At 47.4% G+C, this 18,025-nt stretch overlaps 1 protein-coding gene across 2 annotated transcripts in view; it reads right to left on the reverse strand.

The window, feature by feature from the left end:
- The window catches only part of LOC147115111 (regulating synaptic membrane exocytosis protein 4-like), a 536,931-nt gene that overhangs the window by 143,508 nt on the left and 375,398 nt on the right, over positions 1–18,025 (reverse strand). The window lies entirely within an intron of this gene.

Genomic DNA, 18,025 nt, shown 5'->3' on the forward strand with positions numbered 1-18,025 from the left:
TCCTATTTCTTATGTTCTTATGTACAATATCACCTCAGTTCAAACTACTTAATTTAGTTACAGTAGCTCGCTGTCTGTTACTGTCTACCATGACAACCGTCACTGATAAGAAAAGCCTGTATACAATCTCCCCCCGCAAAAAGCAGAGTGTGTGAGTGTTTTTAGATTGTTGTGCATGCTTCACTTGCTTGGTGATAGCTGTTTGTTCGGCAAATGTACACATGTGAAGTACATTTACCTGTAGTGTGAGTGTGTGTAGGGTGTTTTTCTATGAAAATCAGTGCACGTTTCTAAAACATTGTCACTAGCCACGCCTGCAGCTAGTCAGCAATTTCTATAGTCAACACTGTAGGAGGATAAGTTGCCTTTTTATCCGGTCTACATGAATGATACTAGTTTGTTATCCTGCAGCAATAGTTTGTGCCCATCAGGTTTTGTGGATTATCAAAAGAAGAAACGGTTGGGAATTGATTCCTTTTAATTTTTTTTTCTTTAAATTGTGTTGGTGTCCATCAGTGGATCTGTGGAACATGGGTCTGAAGTATCTGATTCTGTGTAGATTCTAAAGGAAAACAATTTATCCAAGGCAGTTGTATATCTACTCTGACTCTGCACATCAGATTCAGGTGAATTAAAAAAAAACACCTGCCTACGTCCAGATCAGAAAGCAAGTCAAAAACAATGCAGGGAACTTATACTTGGAATCATATTAATTAAAAAAAACTTCAAATTGCACTCACTTTGTCCAACAATCTCTCTGAACGTCATTTGTGATAATGTACAACTCCCAGTATCAGTACCACTTTAAAAACAACAAATCAAGATATTGCAGTGGATTAAATGATTGAGTGGGTTAACATACTAGCTTTATACTTTTCGGAATTTGGTTCAGGACCTGCCTAAATTGCAGAGTGAGGATCTCCTCTCCCTGAACTAAAAGGGTTTTAAAATAAATAATATTAGGTCATCTCAGCTCTGTGTACTGTGTGTAGGATCAAAGCATAAAAAAACTGCCTACAATTCAGCACAAATTGGCATTAAATTAGCTATGTTACTCAGAGAGGCTATGGTGATGGCTGGTGTGAGAAATGAACCTGTCCCATAGCAATAAGGATCCTTCTGAGCTAATCACATTTTCGGGGCCTTGGCAAAGCAGAAGACATTTTACTGATGTGTGCTGTATCCACCTGGGAGAGCTTAATGATGACAAAAGCAGAAAACCGTTTGGTAGACCTTCACCTTCACCTTAGTTTTCTCAAAAAGAATGGCATAGAATAATATTTTTTAATCGTTTTGATATTTGGTAACATAAAAGGTAATGCTAACATAAAAGTTAATTCAAAAGTCTTCTATAGACATATAAATAGTAAATGGGTAATAAGGAGGGGTGAGGCAGATTAGGGACCAAAAAGGAGACCGACGCATGGAGGCAGAGGGTATGGCTGAGGTACTAAATGACTACTTTGCATCTGTCTTCACCAAGGAAGAAGATGCTGCCATAGACATAGTGAAAGAGGAGGTAGAGGAGATACTGGATGGGATAAAAATTGATAAAGAGGAAGTACTAGAAAGGCTGGCTGTACTTAAAGTAGATAAGTCACCAGGACCAGATGGGATGCATCCTAGGACGCTGAGGGAAGTGAAGGCAGAAATCGCGGAGGTACTGGCCATAATCTTCCAATCCTCCTTAGAAACGGGGGTGGTGCCAGGGGACTGGAGAATTGCAAATGTTACACCATTGTTCAAAAAAGGGTGTAAAGATAAACCCAGCAACTACAGACCAGTCAGTTTAACCTCGGTAATGGGGAAGCGTTTAGAAACAATAATCAGGGACAAAATTAACAGTCACTTGGACAAGTCTGGATTAATTAAGAAAAGCCAGCACGGATTTGTTAAAGGCAAATTGTGTTTAACTGGTATATTGATAATTGTATCAGTGCCGTTTCCTGATCTCGCCCTGAACTAGAAAATTTTATTCACTTTGCTTCCAATTTCCACCCTTCCCTCACCTTCACATGGTCCATCTCCGGCTCTTTCCTTCCCTTCCTCGACTTCTCTGTCTCCATCTCTGGGGATAAGCTATTGAAAAACATTCACTATAAGCCCACTGACTCTCACAGCTACCTGGACTTCACTTGCTCCCACCCCACTTCCTGTAAGGGCTCTACATCATTCTCCCAGTTTTTCCGTCTCCGCTGCATCTGCTCTGACGATGCCACCTTCCAAACTAGTGCTTCCGACATGTCTTCCTTTTTCCTCAACCAAGAATTCCCCTCTACCGTGGTTGACATGGCCCTTGACCATGTCCGTTCTATTTCCCGCACTTATGCTCTCACCCCTTCCACTCCTTCCTGGAACCACAATAGGGTTCCCCTTGTCCTCACCTTTCACTCCACCAGCCTCCACATTCAACGGATCACCCTCCGCCATTTCCGCAACCTCCAGCGTGATCTCACTACCAAACACATCTTCCCCTCACCTCCCCTTTCAAAATTCCGAAGGGACTGCTCCATCCGCGACACCCTGGTCCACTCCTCTATCACCCCCAACACTCCTTCCCCTTCGCCCAGCACCTTCCTGTGCAAGCGCAGGAGATGCAACACCTGCCCTTTTACCTCCGCCCTTCCCACTGTCCAGGGCCCCAAACACTCCCACCAGGTGAAACAGCGATTTACTTGTACTTCTTGCAATTTAGAATACTGTTTTCGTTGCTCACGATGCGGTCTCCTCTACATTGGGGAGACCAAACGCAGATTGGGTGACCACTTTGCGGAACATAGAAAAATAGAAGATAGGAGCAGGAGTAGGCCATTCGGCCCCTCGAGCCTGCTCCGCCATTCAATGAGATCATGGCTGATCATCCAAATTCAGTACCCTGTCCCTGCTTTCTCCCCATATCCCTTGATCCCTTTAGCCTTCAGAAATACATCCAACTCCTTCTTGAATATATTCAATGAATTGACCTCCACTGCCCTCTTTGGCAGAGAATTCCAAAGGTTCACCACTCTCTGGGTGAAGAAATTCCTCCTCATCTGTGTCCTAAATGGCTTACCCCTTATCCTTAGACCATCGGGAACATCCTTCCAGCATCTAGTCTGTCTAGTCCTGTTAGAATTTTATAAGTTTCGATGAGATCCCCTCTCATTCTTCTAAACTCCAGTGAGTATAAGCCCAATCGACACAATCTCTCCTCATACGTCATTCCTGCCATCCCAGGTATCAGCCTGGTAAATCTTCGCTGCACTCCTTCCATGGCAAGTACATCCTTCCTCAGATAAGGCGACCAAAACTGCATACAATACTCAAGATGTGGTCTCACCAAGGCCCTGTACAATTGCAGCAAGACATCCTTGTTCCTGTACTCAAACCCTGTCACTACGAAGGCCAACATACCATTTGCCTTCTTGACCGCCTGCTGCACCTGCATGCTTACTTTCAGCGACTGGTGCACAAGGACGCCCAGGTCTCGTTGCACTTCCCCTTCTCCCAATCTATTGCCATTTAGATAATAATCTGCCTTCCTGTTTTTGACACCAAAGTGGATAACCTCGCATTTATCCACATTATATTGCATCTGCCATGCTTCTGCCCAATCACCCAACCTGTCCAAATCATACTGGAGTTTCTCGGCATCCTCCTCACAGCACACACGCCCACCCAGCTTTGTGTCGTCTGCAAACTTGGAGATATTACATCTAGTTCCCTCGTCCAGATCATTAATATATATTGTGAATAGCTGGTGTCCAAGGACCGATCCCTGCGGTACCCCACTAGTCACTGCCTGCCACTCGGAAAAAGAGCCGTTTATTCCAACTCTTTGCTTTCTGTCTGCCAACCAGTTCTCTATCCAAGTCAAAACCTTGCCCCCAATCCCATGTGTCTTAATTTTACACGCTAATCTCTTATGCAGGACCTTATCGAAAGCCTTTTGAAAATCCAAATACACCACATCCACTGGTTCTCCCTTATCTATTTTACCAGTTACATCCTCAAAGAATTCCAGTAGATTAGTCAAACACGATTTACCTTTTGTAAAGCCATGCTGACTTTGTCCGATCCGGTCACTTTTTTCCAAGTGCTCTGGTATAACATCCTTTATAATGGACTCTAGTATTTTCCCCACTACCAATGTCAGGCTTACCGGTCTGTAATTCCCCGTTTTCTCTCTACCACCCTTTTTGAACAGTGGGGTAACATTAGCTACCCGCCAATCCATGGGTACTGTTCCGGAGTCTATTGAATTTTGGAAGATGACCAGCAATGCATCTACTATTTCTAGGGCCACTTCCTTAAGTACCCTGGGATGTAGATTATCAGGCCCTGGGGATTTATCGGCCCTCAATCCCATCAATTTCCCTAACACCATTTCCCTACAAATACTGATTTCTATCAGTTCCTCCCTTTCATTAGACCCTATGTTCCCCGACATCTTTGGGAGGTTATTTGTGTCCTCCTTTGTGAAGACAGAACCAAAGTATGTATTTAATTGGTCTGCCATTTCTTTGTTCCCCATTATAAATTCCCCTGATTCTGACTGCAAGGGAGCTACGCTTGACTTCACCAATCTTTTTCTCTTCACATATCTATAAAAGCTTTTACAGTCAGTTTTTATGTTCCCTGCAAGCTTACTCTCATACTCTATTTTCCCCCTCTCAATTAATCCCTTTGTCCTCCTTTGTTGGATCCTAAACTGCTCCCAATCCTCAGGGTTACTGCTTTTTCTGGCCAATTTATATGTCCTCTCCTTGGATCTTATGCTATCCCTAATTTCCCTTGTTAGCCACGGTTGAGTCACCTTTTTTGTTTTATTTTTATGTCAAACTGGGATGAACAAATTCTGTAGTTCATCCATGCGATCTTTGAATGTTTGCCATTGCCCATCCACCGTCAACCCTTTGAGTGGCATTCCCCAATCAATCCTACCCAACTCGCACCTCATACCATCGTAGTCTCCTTTATTTAAATTCAGAACCCTAGTCTCTGAGTCAACTATTTCACTCTCTATCTTAATGAAGAATTTTATCATATTATGATCGCTCCGGCCCAAGGGGCCTTGCAGAACAAGATTGCTAATTAATCCTTTCTCATTACATAATACCCAGTCTAAGATGGCCTGATCTCTAGTTGGTTCCTCAACATATTGGTCCAGGAAACCATCCCGTATACACTCCAGGAATTCCTCCTCCACAGTATTGTTACTAATTTGGTTAGTCCAATCTATATGTAGATTAAAGTCAGCCATGATAACTGCTGTGCCCTTATTGCACGTTTCTCTAATTTCCCGTTTAATGCCATCCCCGACCTTCGCATTACTGTTTGGAGGTCTATATACCACTCCCACTAACGTTTTCTGCCCCTTGGTATTTCTCAGTTTTACCCATACAGATTCCACATCATCAGAGCTAATATCCTTCCTTTCAATTGTGTTAATCCCCTCTTTAACCAGCAATGCTACCCCACCTCCTTTTCCTTTCTGCCTATCTTTCCTGAATATTGAATACCCCTGGATGTTGAGTTCCCAGCCTTGGCCACCCTGGAGCCATGTTTCCGTAATCCCAATCATATCATATTCATTTACCTCTATTTGCGCGGCTAATTCATCCAACTTATTATGAATGCTCCTCGCATTAAGACACAAAGGCCTAGAAATTGGGTTGGGGCGCCAAAGTGGCGCAAAAGTCGCCTGAGCACAGGATTTAGCGCAGCGATCGGAGTAATTCCGATCGCCAGAAATTCAGTTTCAGTGCCGCTCGAGGGACACGGGGCGAGGCTCAAGGCGCTCCACATCCCTCTTCGGGCACTGAAACTGATTATCGCAGCGCAACGTGCCTACTGCAGGCCTTCCTCCCACTGTTAAGGGGGAGGTGCCTGCAACAGCGCGATCCCCGATCGCGAGTGCCGGCAAATGAGCCCGGCACCAAGGAGAAGTGCCGGGCTCTCGGGAAACAGCCGGCAATGCCGCCGGGGGGGGGGGCGTTAGGAGGCCGGGGACAGAGGTGCTGGCAGGCGGCCGCCGAAAAAGCGGGCGCCCCACACCTCCACCTTAACTTGCGGCGCTGCCGGCACAGTAAGGCCCCGTGAACCGGGCGCGGGTAGCGAGTGGCGCAACTGCGGCGTTTGCTACCAAATATCGCGAACGGGGCACGAATGGGGCGCTGCACACACCGAGGTGGCGGCGCAGCGCAAAAGCCTAACGCCACCATTAGCGCCCCTACTGAATATCACGGGAGACGCAGCCAGTGGCGCTCCAGCCACTGACTGCCTCTTTAGGCGCTAACAGGTGGCGCTACTCACCCAATTTCTCCCCCAAAGCCTTCAGGCTTGTTTTTATAACGCTCTTAGATCTTTTAGAGTTATTATTTACTGTGGCCATGTTTGATTTAAACCCTTGATTTCTCTGACTGCCACTTTTGTTTTTCTCCTTCCTATCTTTTGCTTTTATCCTTGTTTCCCTTTCCTCTGTCTCCCCGCTCAGGTTCCCAACCCCCTACCATTTTAGCTTAAACCCTCCTCCAGAGCACTTGCAAACACTCCCCCTAGGACATCGGTCCCAGCCCTGCCCAGGTGCAAACCGTCCGGTTTGAACTGGTCCCACCTCCCCCAGAACCGGTTCCAATGTCCCAGGAATTTGAATCCCTTCCCCTGGCACCATTCCTCTAGCCACGTATTCATCTGAAATATCCTTCTATTTCTACTCTGACTAGCACGTGGCACTGGCAGCAATCCTGAGATTACTACCTTTAAGGTCCTGTTTTTTAATTTACCTCCTAACTCCCTATATTCAGCTTTTAGGACCTCATCCCGTTTTTTACCTATATCATTGGTACCTATATGCACCACGACAACTGGTTGTTCACCCTCCCCCTCCAGAATGCCCTGCAGCCGCTCCGAGACATCCTTGACCCTTGCACCAGGGGGGCAACACACCATCCTGGAGTCTAGTTTGCGGAACACCTCCGTTCAGTCCGTAAGGGTGACCCTGAGCTTCCGGTCGCTTATCATTTTAATTCTCCACTCCACTCCCACTCTGACCTCTATGTCCTTGGCCTCTTATACTGTTTCAATGAAGCTCAACGTAAGCTCGAGGAACGACACCTCATCTTTCGATTAGGCACTTTACAGCTTTCTGGACTCAACATCGAGTTCAACAATTTCAGACCATAACCTTTGCCCCTATCATTTTTTCTCTCTCTCTCACATGGCAGCTGTTGATCATCCTGCCATTGCCATTTACACTTCATCTAGAGTCATCTTCTGTTTCTCAACTTGTCCCATTACCAGCTCCTGTTGCCTTGCACCATCATCCCTTTTGTCTCTTACTCTCTCCTGCCTTCTATCCTATCACAGACCTTCCCCTTTGTTCTTTCCTCTCCTCCCCCCTCTCCCTGCCCCTACACTTGCTTAAAAACCTGTTACATCTCCAACTTTTTCCAATTCTGACGAAGGGTCATCGACCTGAAACGTTAACTCTGATTCTCTGTCCACCGATGCTGCCTGACCTGCTGAGTATTTCCAGCATTTTCTGTTTTTATTTCGTGTTTATCAAACTTGTTTGAGTTTTTGATGAGGTAACAGAGAGGGTTGATGAGGACAAGGCGATTGATGTGGTGTACATGGATTCCCAAAAGGCGTTCGACAAAGTGCCACATAATAGGCTTGCCAGCAAAGTTGAAGCCCATTGAATAAAAGGGACAGTGGCAGCATGGATACGAAATTGGCTAAGTTACAGGAAACAGAGAGTAGTGGTGAACGGTTGTTTTCCGGACTGGAGGAAGGTATACAGTGGTGTTCCCCAGCGGTTGGTTCTAGGACCACTGCTTTTCTTGATATATATTAATGACTTAGATGTGGGTGTACGGGGCACAATTTCAAAAATATGCACATGGCACAAAACTTGGAAGTATAGTGAACAGTGAGGAGGAGAGTGATAGACTTCAAGAGAACATAGACAGGCTGGTGGAATGGGCGGACACGTGGCAGATGAAATTTAATGTAGAAAAGTGAGAAGTGATACATTTTGGTAGAAAGAATGAAGAGAGGAAATATAAAATAAAGGGTATAATCCTAAAGGAGGTGCACGAACTTGAGACCTAGGGGTATATGTGCACAAATCGTTGAAGGAAGCAGGGCAGGTTTAGAAAGCAGTTAAAAAAGCTTACGGGATCCTGGGCTTCATGAATAGAGGTATAGAGTAAAAATGCGTGGAAATTATGATGAACCTTTATAAAACACTGGTTCGGCCTCAACTGGAGTATTGTGTCCAATTCTGGGCACCACGCTTCAGGAAGGATGTGAAGGCCTTAGAGAGGGTGCAGAAAATATTTACGAGAATGATTCCAGGGATGAGGGACTTGAGTTATGTGGATAGACTAGAGAAGCTGGGGTTGTTCTACTTAGAGCAGAGAAGACGGAGAGGAGATTTGATAGAAGTGTTCAAAATCACGAGGGTTCTGGATAGAGGAGATAGTGAGAAACTGTTCTTATTGGCAGAAGGATCGAGAACCAGAGGACACAGATTTAAGGTGATTGGCAAAAGAACCAAAGATGACATGAGGAAAAACATTTTTACTCAGCGAGTGGTTAGGATGAAAGGAAGGTGGAGGCAAACTCAATCGCGGCTTTTAAAAGGGAGTCGGATAAGTAGCTGAAGAAAAAAATTTGCAGGGCTACGGGGAAAAGGCGGGGGAGTGGGACTAGCTGAAGTGTTTTTGCAGAGAGCCAGCATGGGCTCGACGAGCTGAATGGTCTTCTTCCGTGCTGTAACCATTCTATGATTTTTTCCTGAATCTTTTTTTATAATCAGTCAGCAGGGGAAATATCATGGGGTATTGACGGAGCCTGACAGTGCAAGTTCAGCACTCTTACATAGAGGGCTCGATTTTAATTCCCGAGGCGGGTTGGAGTCCGGTTGCGTGGTGGGCGGGTTCCGGAACCGCTTCCGGCGGGAACAGCTGCAGAGTTGCGATTTTTATTAAACTAGCTTGTTAATTTCATGGAGGCACGCTGGCCGGTCCAATGACTGGGATCGGGTCGGCTGGCCGCCTCTGATGATGTCATAATAGCAGCTGCTTTTAAAGCTGCCTTCCAGCCTGAGCCTTTCCATTGTGGTTTCCTGTACTTGTTTTAAAAGCTATGAATTCTTCCAGAGGCAAGGCAGCTCCTCGTTTTAATGATGAGTCCCTCCAAGTTCTTGTGGATGCTTTCAGAGGGCGCAGGGAGATTCTCTTCCCTCCTGATGGCCGGAGGAAGCCTCCTCAGCAGACCAAGGCAGCCTGGCTGCACATTGCTCAGGAGGTGAGTGCAAGGTGCATTTATGCACACTCATGGATCCAGTGCCGCAAAAGGTTTAATGATCTTGTGAGAACATCAAAAGTGAGTATCCCATCTCACTTGCCTTCACTCTGCTTCCCTTCTCTTCTCATCACCAGCACTATGCTTTATAAGCCTCCTCCTTCACATCCCACCTGACACTTACTTCCCTTGCACCTTTTCCTATCCATCTCTGCACTAAATTCTTCAGCATCCTGCACGCCCCTTAGACTCGCTCTCACTGTCATGCAGTGACAACAATGCACAGGGAGCTACCTTCCTCTTGGCACCTTACTCCATCTTCGTCTCACTCAAAGCTTCTATGGTAGGGATTAATTACACTCACTCCATCACTGTGGCTGAAACACAGCTTGTGTCCCTCCTTGCAGGAAAAGATAGCCCACAATAAAAGGGAGAGAACAATGACTGGAGGAGGAACAGCTACACTTGCAACATTGACCAGTGCTGAGGAGGCAGCAAACGAGATTGTTGGAGGTGGTGAGGACCTGGAAGTGGGTGATGCAGAGACGGGTACACTAGAGGAAGCTGGTGACATAATAGAGTTTCATCCCTCTCAGAAAGCAATGGAATATTATGTTCATAGAAAATCGCATTGTATCATCTGCTCAAAAGGATGTGTCTGCTACATCAATATCAGATGTCTAATTCAAGCCTTTACTCTCCCACAGGACCATCGAGCGCTCCCCCTCCCCATGATCCAGGACGAAGACCCGGACATCTCCTCAGAGGAACCTGAAGCCTCTGAGACCAGTGTCACCAGGACGCAACGCACCCAGCACCAGTGCAGCAACGCACGCCTCAGGGGGGCCATCGTGAGTTATAGTGTTGCCACTTGGTCGATCACAGTGCACAAGTGAGCATTAGCAGATGGTGGAGACAGCGACAGCAGTGGAGAGTCCTCCTCAGAGGTCGCAGGACTCCCCTAGCTCTGCAGAGCTGCATGCAGACGCTGCGCCACTGGGGCCATCCAGAAAAAGAGCAGTTTGTGAAATACAGGAACAAGTGCAGGTGTCTCTGGAAGGGTTTGCCTCCAGGGTTAGTGCGAGTGTGGAGACAATGGAGGAGTCCAACTCTAACATCAGCACTGCCGTGGTGAAGGCAATGGCGCATGAACGCACCACCATGGATAGGATGGCAACCTCAGTGGAAAGGATGGCTACCTCAGTGGAAAGGATGGCTATGGCCATGGAGGAACAGTAGCGTAGTGGTAATATCACTGGACTAATGATCCAGAGACGAGAGTTCATAATCCCATCACGACAGCTGGGGAATTTAAATTCAGTTAATTAAATAAATCTGGAATAATTACTAGTATCAGTAATGGTAACCATGAAACTATCGGATTGTTGTTAAAAACCCATCTGGTTCACTAATGTCCTTTAGAGAAGGAAATCTGTCGTCCTTACCTGGTCTGGCCTATATGTGACTCCAGACCCACAGCAATGTGGCTGACTCTTAACTGCGCTCTGAAATGGCCTAGCAAGTCACTCAGTTGTAACTAACCGCTGCGAAACAAAATAATAAGAATGAAACCGGATGGACCACCCGGCATCGACCTCTGCACCGGCTATGGCACACCCAGCCCAGTCGATCCTGCAAAGTCCTCCTGACCAACATCTGGGGACTTGTGCCAAAATTGGGAGAGCTGTCCCACAGAGTAGTCAAGCAACAGCCTGACATAGTCATACTCACTCAATCATACCTTTCAGCCAATGTCCCAAACTCCTCAATCACCATCCCTGGGTATGTCCAGGGGCGGTGGCACAGTGATATACAGTCGGGAAGGAGTGGCCCTGGGAGTCCTCAACATTGACTCTGGACCCCATGAAGTCTCATGGTTTCAGGTCAAGCATGGGCAAGGAAACCTCCTGCTGATTACCATCTCGCCCTCCCTGAGCTGATGAATCAGTACTCCTCCATGTTGAACACCACTTGGAAGAAGCACTGAGAGTAGCAAGGGCACAGAATGTGCTCTGGGTGGGGGACCTCAATGTCCATCACCAAGAGTGGCTCGGTAGCACCACTACTGACCGAGCTGGTCGAGTCCTGAAGGGCATAACTGCCAGTCTGGGCCTGCAACAGGTGGTGAGTGAACCAACACGAGGGAAAAACCTACTTGACATCGTCCTCACCAATATACCTGTCGCAGATGCATCTGTCCATGACAGCATTGGTAGCAGTGACCACCGCACAGCCATTGTGGAGACGAAGTCCCATCTTCACACTGAGGACGCCCTCTATCGTGTTGTGTGGCACTACCACCATGCTAAATGGGATAGATTCAGAACAGATCTAGCAGCTCAAAACTGGGCATCCATGAGGCGCTGTGGGCCATCAGCAGCAGTAGAATTGTATTCCACCACAATCTGTAACCCCTTGGCTCGTCATATCCCTTACTCTACCATTACCACCAAGCCAGGGGACCAACCCTGGTTCAACAAGGCGTGTAGAAGAGCATGCTAGGAGCAGCACCAGGCGTACCTAAAAATGAGGTGCTAACCTGGGGAAGCTGCAACACAGGACTACATGCACGTTAAAAAGCGGAAGGAGCATGCTATAGACAGAGCTAAGCGATCCTACAATAAACAGATCAGATCAAAGCTCTGCAGTCCTGCCACATCCAGTCATGAATGGTGGTGGACCATTAAACAACTAATGGGAGGGGGAGGCTCCAAGAATATCCCCATCCTCAATGATGGTGGAGTCCAGCACGTGAGTGCAAAAGACAAGTTTGAAGCGGTTGCAACCAACTTCAGCCAGAAGTGCCAAGTGGATGATCCATACCGGCCTACTCCCGAGGTCCCCACCATCACAGAAGCCAGTCTTCAGCCAATTCGATTCACTCCACGTGATATCAAGAAACAGCTGAGCGTACTGGATACAGCAAAAGCTATGGGTCCCGACAACATCCCAGCTATCGTGCTGAAGACTTGTGCTCCAGAACTAGCCGCACCTCTAGCCAAGCTGTTCCAGTATAGCTACATCACTGGCATCTATCCGACAATGTGGAAAACTGCCCAGGTATGTCCTGTCCGCAAAAAGCAGGACAAATCCAACCCAGCCAATTACTGCCCCATCAGTCTACTCAGAATCATCAGCAAAGTGATGGAAGGTGTCATCGACAGTGCTATCAAGTGGCACTTACTCACCAATAATCTGCTCACTGATGCCCAGTTTGGGACCCACCAAGACCACTCGGGTCCCGACCTGATTACAGCCTTGGTCCAATCATGGACAAAGGAGCTGAATTCCAGGGGTGAGGCAGCATTTGACCGAGTCTGGCATCAAGGAGCCCTAGTAAAACTGAAGTCAATGGGAATCAGGGGGAAAACGCTCCACTGGCTGGAGTCATACCTAGCACAAAGGAAAATGGTTGTGGTGGTTGAAGGTCATTCATCACAGCCCCAGGACATCGTTGCAGGAGTTCCTCAGGGCAGTGTCCTAGGCCCAACCATCTTCAGCTGCTTCATCAATGATCTTCCCTCCAACATAAGGTCAGAAATGTGGATGTTCAATGATGAATCCACAGTGTCCAGCGCCATTCACAACTCCTCAGATAATGAAGCAGTCCAGCAATCCAGCCTTGGCACGTTGGATCCTAAACTGGCTGAGTGGCAGGAGGCAGAGGGTGATGGTCGAAGGTTGCTTTTGTGACTGGAAGCCTGTGTCCAGTGGAGTACCTCAGGGATCGGTGCTGGGTCCCTTGCTGTTTGTGATCTACATAAATGATTTGGAGGAGAATGTAAAAGGTATGATCAGTAAGTTCGCAGATGACACGAAAATTGGTGGGGTGGTAAATTGCGAGGAGGAAAGCCTCAGGCTCCAGGACGATATAAACGGGTTGGTCAGATGGGCGGAAAAGTGGCAAATGGAATTTAACCCTGAAAAGTGCGAGGTGATGCATTTTGGACGGACAAATAAGGCAAGGGAATACACAATGAGTGGTCGGACCCTAGGAAGTACAGAGGGTCAGAGGGACCTTGGTGTACATGTACATAGATCCCTGAAGGCAGTGGAACAGGTAGATAAGGTGGTTAAAAAGGCATATGGGATACTTGCCTTCATTAGCCGAGGCATAGAGTATAAGAGCAGGGAGGTTATGATGGAGCTGTACAAAACGCTGGTAAGGCCACAACTGGAGTACTGTGTACAGTTCTGGTCGCCTCACTATAGGAAGGATGTGATTGCATTGGAGAGGGTGCAGAGGAGATTTACCAGGATGTTACCTGGGCTGGAGCGCCTCAGCCATGAAGAAAGACTGAACAGGCTGGGGTTGTTTTCCTTGGAGCAAAGAAGGCTGAGGGGGGACCTGATTGAGGTGTACAAAATGATGAGGGGCATAGATAGGGTAGATAAAGAGGAACTTTTCCCCTTAGTAGGGGGGTCAATAACAAGGGGGCATAGATTCAAGGTAAGGGGCAGGAGGTTTAGAGGGATTTGAGGAGGAACTTTTTCACCCAGAGGGTGGTTGGAGTCTGGAACTCACTGCCTGAAAGGGTGGTAGAGGCAGGAACCCTCACAACATTCAAGAAGCATTTGGATGAGCACTTGAAATGCCATTGCATACAAGGCTATGGACCAAATGCTGGAAAATGGGATTAGATTGGACAGGGCTTGATGGACGGCGCAGACACGATGGGCCGAAGGGCCTCTTTCTGTGCTGTATAATTCTATGACTCTTATGACTCTATGCCCGTATGCAACAAGACCTGGACGACGTTCAGGCTTGGGAGGATAAGTGGCAGGTAACATTCACGCCATAGAAGTGACAGGCAATGACTATCTCCAACAAGCGAGAGTCTAACTACATCCCCATGACATTTAATGGCATTACCATCACCGAATCCCCCACTATCAACATCCTGGGGGTCACCATTAACCAGAAACTTAACTGGACCAGCCACATAAATACTGTGGCAACAAGAGCAGGTCAGAGGCTAGGTATTCTGCGGCGAGTGTCTCACCTCCTGACTCCCCAAACCCTTTCCACCATCTACAAGGCACAAGTAAGGAGTGTGATGGAATACTCTCCACTTGCCTGGATGAGTGCAGCTCCAACAACACAAGAAGCTCGACACCATCCAGGACAAAGCAGCCCGCTTGATTGGCACCCCATCCACCGCCTTAAACATTCACTCCCTCCACCACCGGCATACCGTGGCTGCAGTGTGTACCATCTACACGATGCACTGCAGCAACTCTCCAAGGCTTCTTCGGCAGCACCTCCCAAATCTGCGACCTCTTCCACCTAGAAGGACAAGGGCAGCAGGCGCATGGGAACACCACCACCTCCAAGTTCCCCTACAAGTCACACACCATCCTGACTTAGAAATATATTGCCAATCCTTCATCGTCACTGGGTCAAAATCCTGGAACTCCCTACCTAACAGCACTGTAGGAGTACCATCACCACACGGACTGCAGCGGTTCAAGAAGGCGACTCACCACCACCTTCTCAAGGGCAACTAGGGATGGGCAATAAATGCTGGCCTCGCCAGCGATGCCCAGATCCCATAAGCGAATAGAAAAACAAATAAGTCGCCAGTATCAGGAAAACATGTTGACTATTCAGAATAGAATGACATCTCTGGAGGAGCGATGGGCAGATTGAGCAGAGAGACCAGATCATTATGGACGTCCTTTTGCGGCGGACTGCCAGTGCAGATACGGGTCCTCCTGGTCCCCCTGAAGTGCAGCAAGGTGCTCTCCTGCCACTTGCCAGCAGTGAGGTGCGGCTGACCCATGAGAGGGATGTTGTTGGCAGGACAGAAGGAAGTGTGGGCTCCTCTCAAAGCGCTCACACGACCATGCCACTGTGGAGCCTTCGGTCAGAGACCCACTTTACAGAGACAACTGAGATGGCCGTTTCAGCCCCTGCACAGCCGCAGGAAGAGCAGACTGTTGAAAAGCCCTCCCAGGCTCCCAAACCCAAAGGACGCCCCCCCAAGGCATCTAAGCAGACACAGCATCCTAGTCAGCAAGGTGCCTCTACATCTGCTGAAGCACCACGTAGAAGCACACATAAGAGAAAGATTAAGCACCTATAGTCACAAGGGGAGTCACTTGGGTAATGTTTCTTTTTTTTCTGACTCTTGCTGGTATATTATCCTTTCGTCATGTGTTAAAGATAAATTATGTCAGTTGATTGTGTGGCCTATGTGTTATGGAAAATAGCAAAAGCGCATTGAGGCCTCTGGGCAACTTGCATTTGTAATGCTGATGGTAAAAGTGATAGGAAATAACAAGGTATAGCAGAGATAAAGTATGGCGTTGGACAAGTGTCGCCTGCAATTATGGTCGAAGAGTAAGCTTATGCTAGTGTGGCATGGCAGTGTGCATACCCTGGTTGACGGGCAGCAGTGAACTGCAGGGATGCTCCATTCGTCACAACAGGACATGGAAGGCTCCCCTCGTCCTCGTCCTATTCCCAGGAAAATCTGTGCTGAGCCACGCGGCTGCTACTCCCCCAATTATGAGGACCAGGATGAGAGGGCATAAATGTTTCCCATCCCCTTACTATAGGTTTCATTTGAGGCAACAATCTTGCAAGCGCACAGTCGAAGTGGCCTGAAATAACACCATTCATGACACACTGCAGATGGGTGTCAGCTTGAACAGTCAGAAGGTCAGTAGATGTGCAAAATGTTATCCCATACCTACAACAGCAACGTTGTTGCATTTGAATGCAGAGGCACTTTTAAAGCGCTCCACCAATGCATACAAATCATGTCCTCCAGCAACTCGTCTCCTTGAACCTGGCTTGTTTCTGACTAGTTAGTAAACAGGAGCCAGAAGCAGGAAAATGAGAAACCATGATGAAAATAGGATTAGCAAGGCAGTTAACAGGCTCTTAACTGCCTTAACTACCTGTCCCACCGGTTGGAGACGGGTCAGTTTGGGAGCGGCTAAACAGACACTCACAAAAATCGGGTGGGGGCGGGTTGGGTGTCTGAAGCCATTTTTTCCGATTTTCCCAACAGACCCGCCTCCAAAGGGCTACTAAAATCAAGCCCAGAGTGTCAGCTGTGGCTCAGTGGGTAGCACTCTCGCTTCTGAGTCAGAAGGCTATAGGTTCAAGTCCCACTCCAGGGACTTGAGCACAAAAATCTAGGCTGACACTCCAGTGCAGTGCTGAGGGAGTGCTGCACTGTTGGAGGTGCTGTCTTTCGGATGAGACATTAAACTGAGGCCCCATCTGCTCTCTCAGGTGGACGTAAAAGATCCCATGGCACTCTTTTGAAGAAGAGCAAGGGAGTTATCCCCGGTGTGCTTGCCAATATTTATCCCTCAATCAACTTAACAAAAACAGATTATCTGGTCATTATCATATTGCTGTTTGTGGGAGCTTGCTGTGCGCAAATAGGTTGCCGTGTTCCCTACATTACAACAGTGGCTACACTTCAAAAGTACCTAATTGGTTGTAAAGCACTTTGAGACGTCCGGCAGTCATGAAAGGTGCTGTATAAATGCAAGTCTTTTTTTTACAAGAGTAGAAATCCCAATTAGTGAAGTTCATGGATTGGAAGGTAGTAAATATAACCCTGCTATTTAAGAAAGGAGAAAGAGAAAAAACGGGGAAATATAGACTAGTTAGCCTGACATCAGTAGTAGGCAAAATGCTAGAATCTATTATTAGGGACGTGGTAACAGGGCACTTAGAAAATCGTAATATGATTAGGCAGAGTGAACATGGTTTTATGAAAGGGAAATCATGTTTGACAAATCTGTTTTTTGAAGAGGTAACTAGTAGGATGGATAAGGTGGAACCAGTGGATGCAGTGTATTTGGATTTTCAAAAAGCTTTCGATAAGGTGCCCCACAAGAGGTTATTACACAAAATTAGGACTCATGGTATGGGGGTAATATATTAGCATGGATTGAGGATTGGTTAATCGACAGAAAATAGAGAGTAGGAATAAACGGGACTTTTTCGGGTTGGCAGGCTATAACTAGCAGGGTACCGCAAGGATCAGTGCTTGGGCCTCAGCTATTTACAATCTACATCAATGATTTGGATGAAGGGACTGAGTGTGATGTATCCAAGTTTGCTGATGATACAAAGTTAAGTGGGAAAGTAAGCTGTGAGGAGGATGCAAAGAGGCTGCAGAAAGATATAGACAGGTTGACTGAGTGGGCAAGAACATGGCAAATGGAATACAATGTTGGGAAGTGTGAAGTTATCCACTTTGGTAGGAAAAACAAAAAAGCAGAATATTTTTTGAATGGTGAGAGACTGGGAAATGTTTGCATTTAGAGGGACCTGGGTATCCTTGTACACGAATCACAGAAAGTTAACATGCAGGTACAGCAAGTAATTAGGAAAGCAAATGGTATGTTAGCTTTTGTTACAAAGGGATTAGAATATAAGAGTAAAGGGCCTAGAAATTCAGTAAGGCGCTGCCAGCTTTGTGGCCAGTTACCGCCCAAAGAGGGCTTCTGCGCCAATAGAGGAGGTTGCGCTGATATTGAGCTCGGCGGTAATGGCGGCGGTAGCCGGTAGCGCTGCGCCGGCACCGATGACGTCATCGGTGTGCGCAGTGCCCCGTTTCCGCCCCGATGCCGGCCCGACGCCCATATTCAGTTGCCGCCACCTCCTCCGTGGCGGCCGCTACTAACATCCGGAGACCAGGGCCTTACTGCAGCCTTAGTGGGGCGCATAAAGGTGGAGGTGCGGCCGGCCGCTTTTTCGGCGGCC

This window comes from Somniosus microcephalus, chromosome 7, assembly GCF_052327205.1.
Source record: "Somniosus microcephalus isolate GS21.2 chromosome 7, FLI_Smic_1.0, whole genome shotgun sequence".
Classification (NCBI taxonomy): domain Eukaryota; kingdom Metazoa; phylum Chordata; class Chondrichthyes; order Squaliformes; family Somniosidae; genus Somniosus; species Somniosus microcephalus.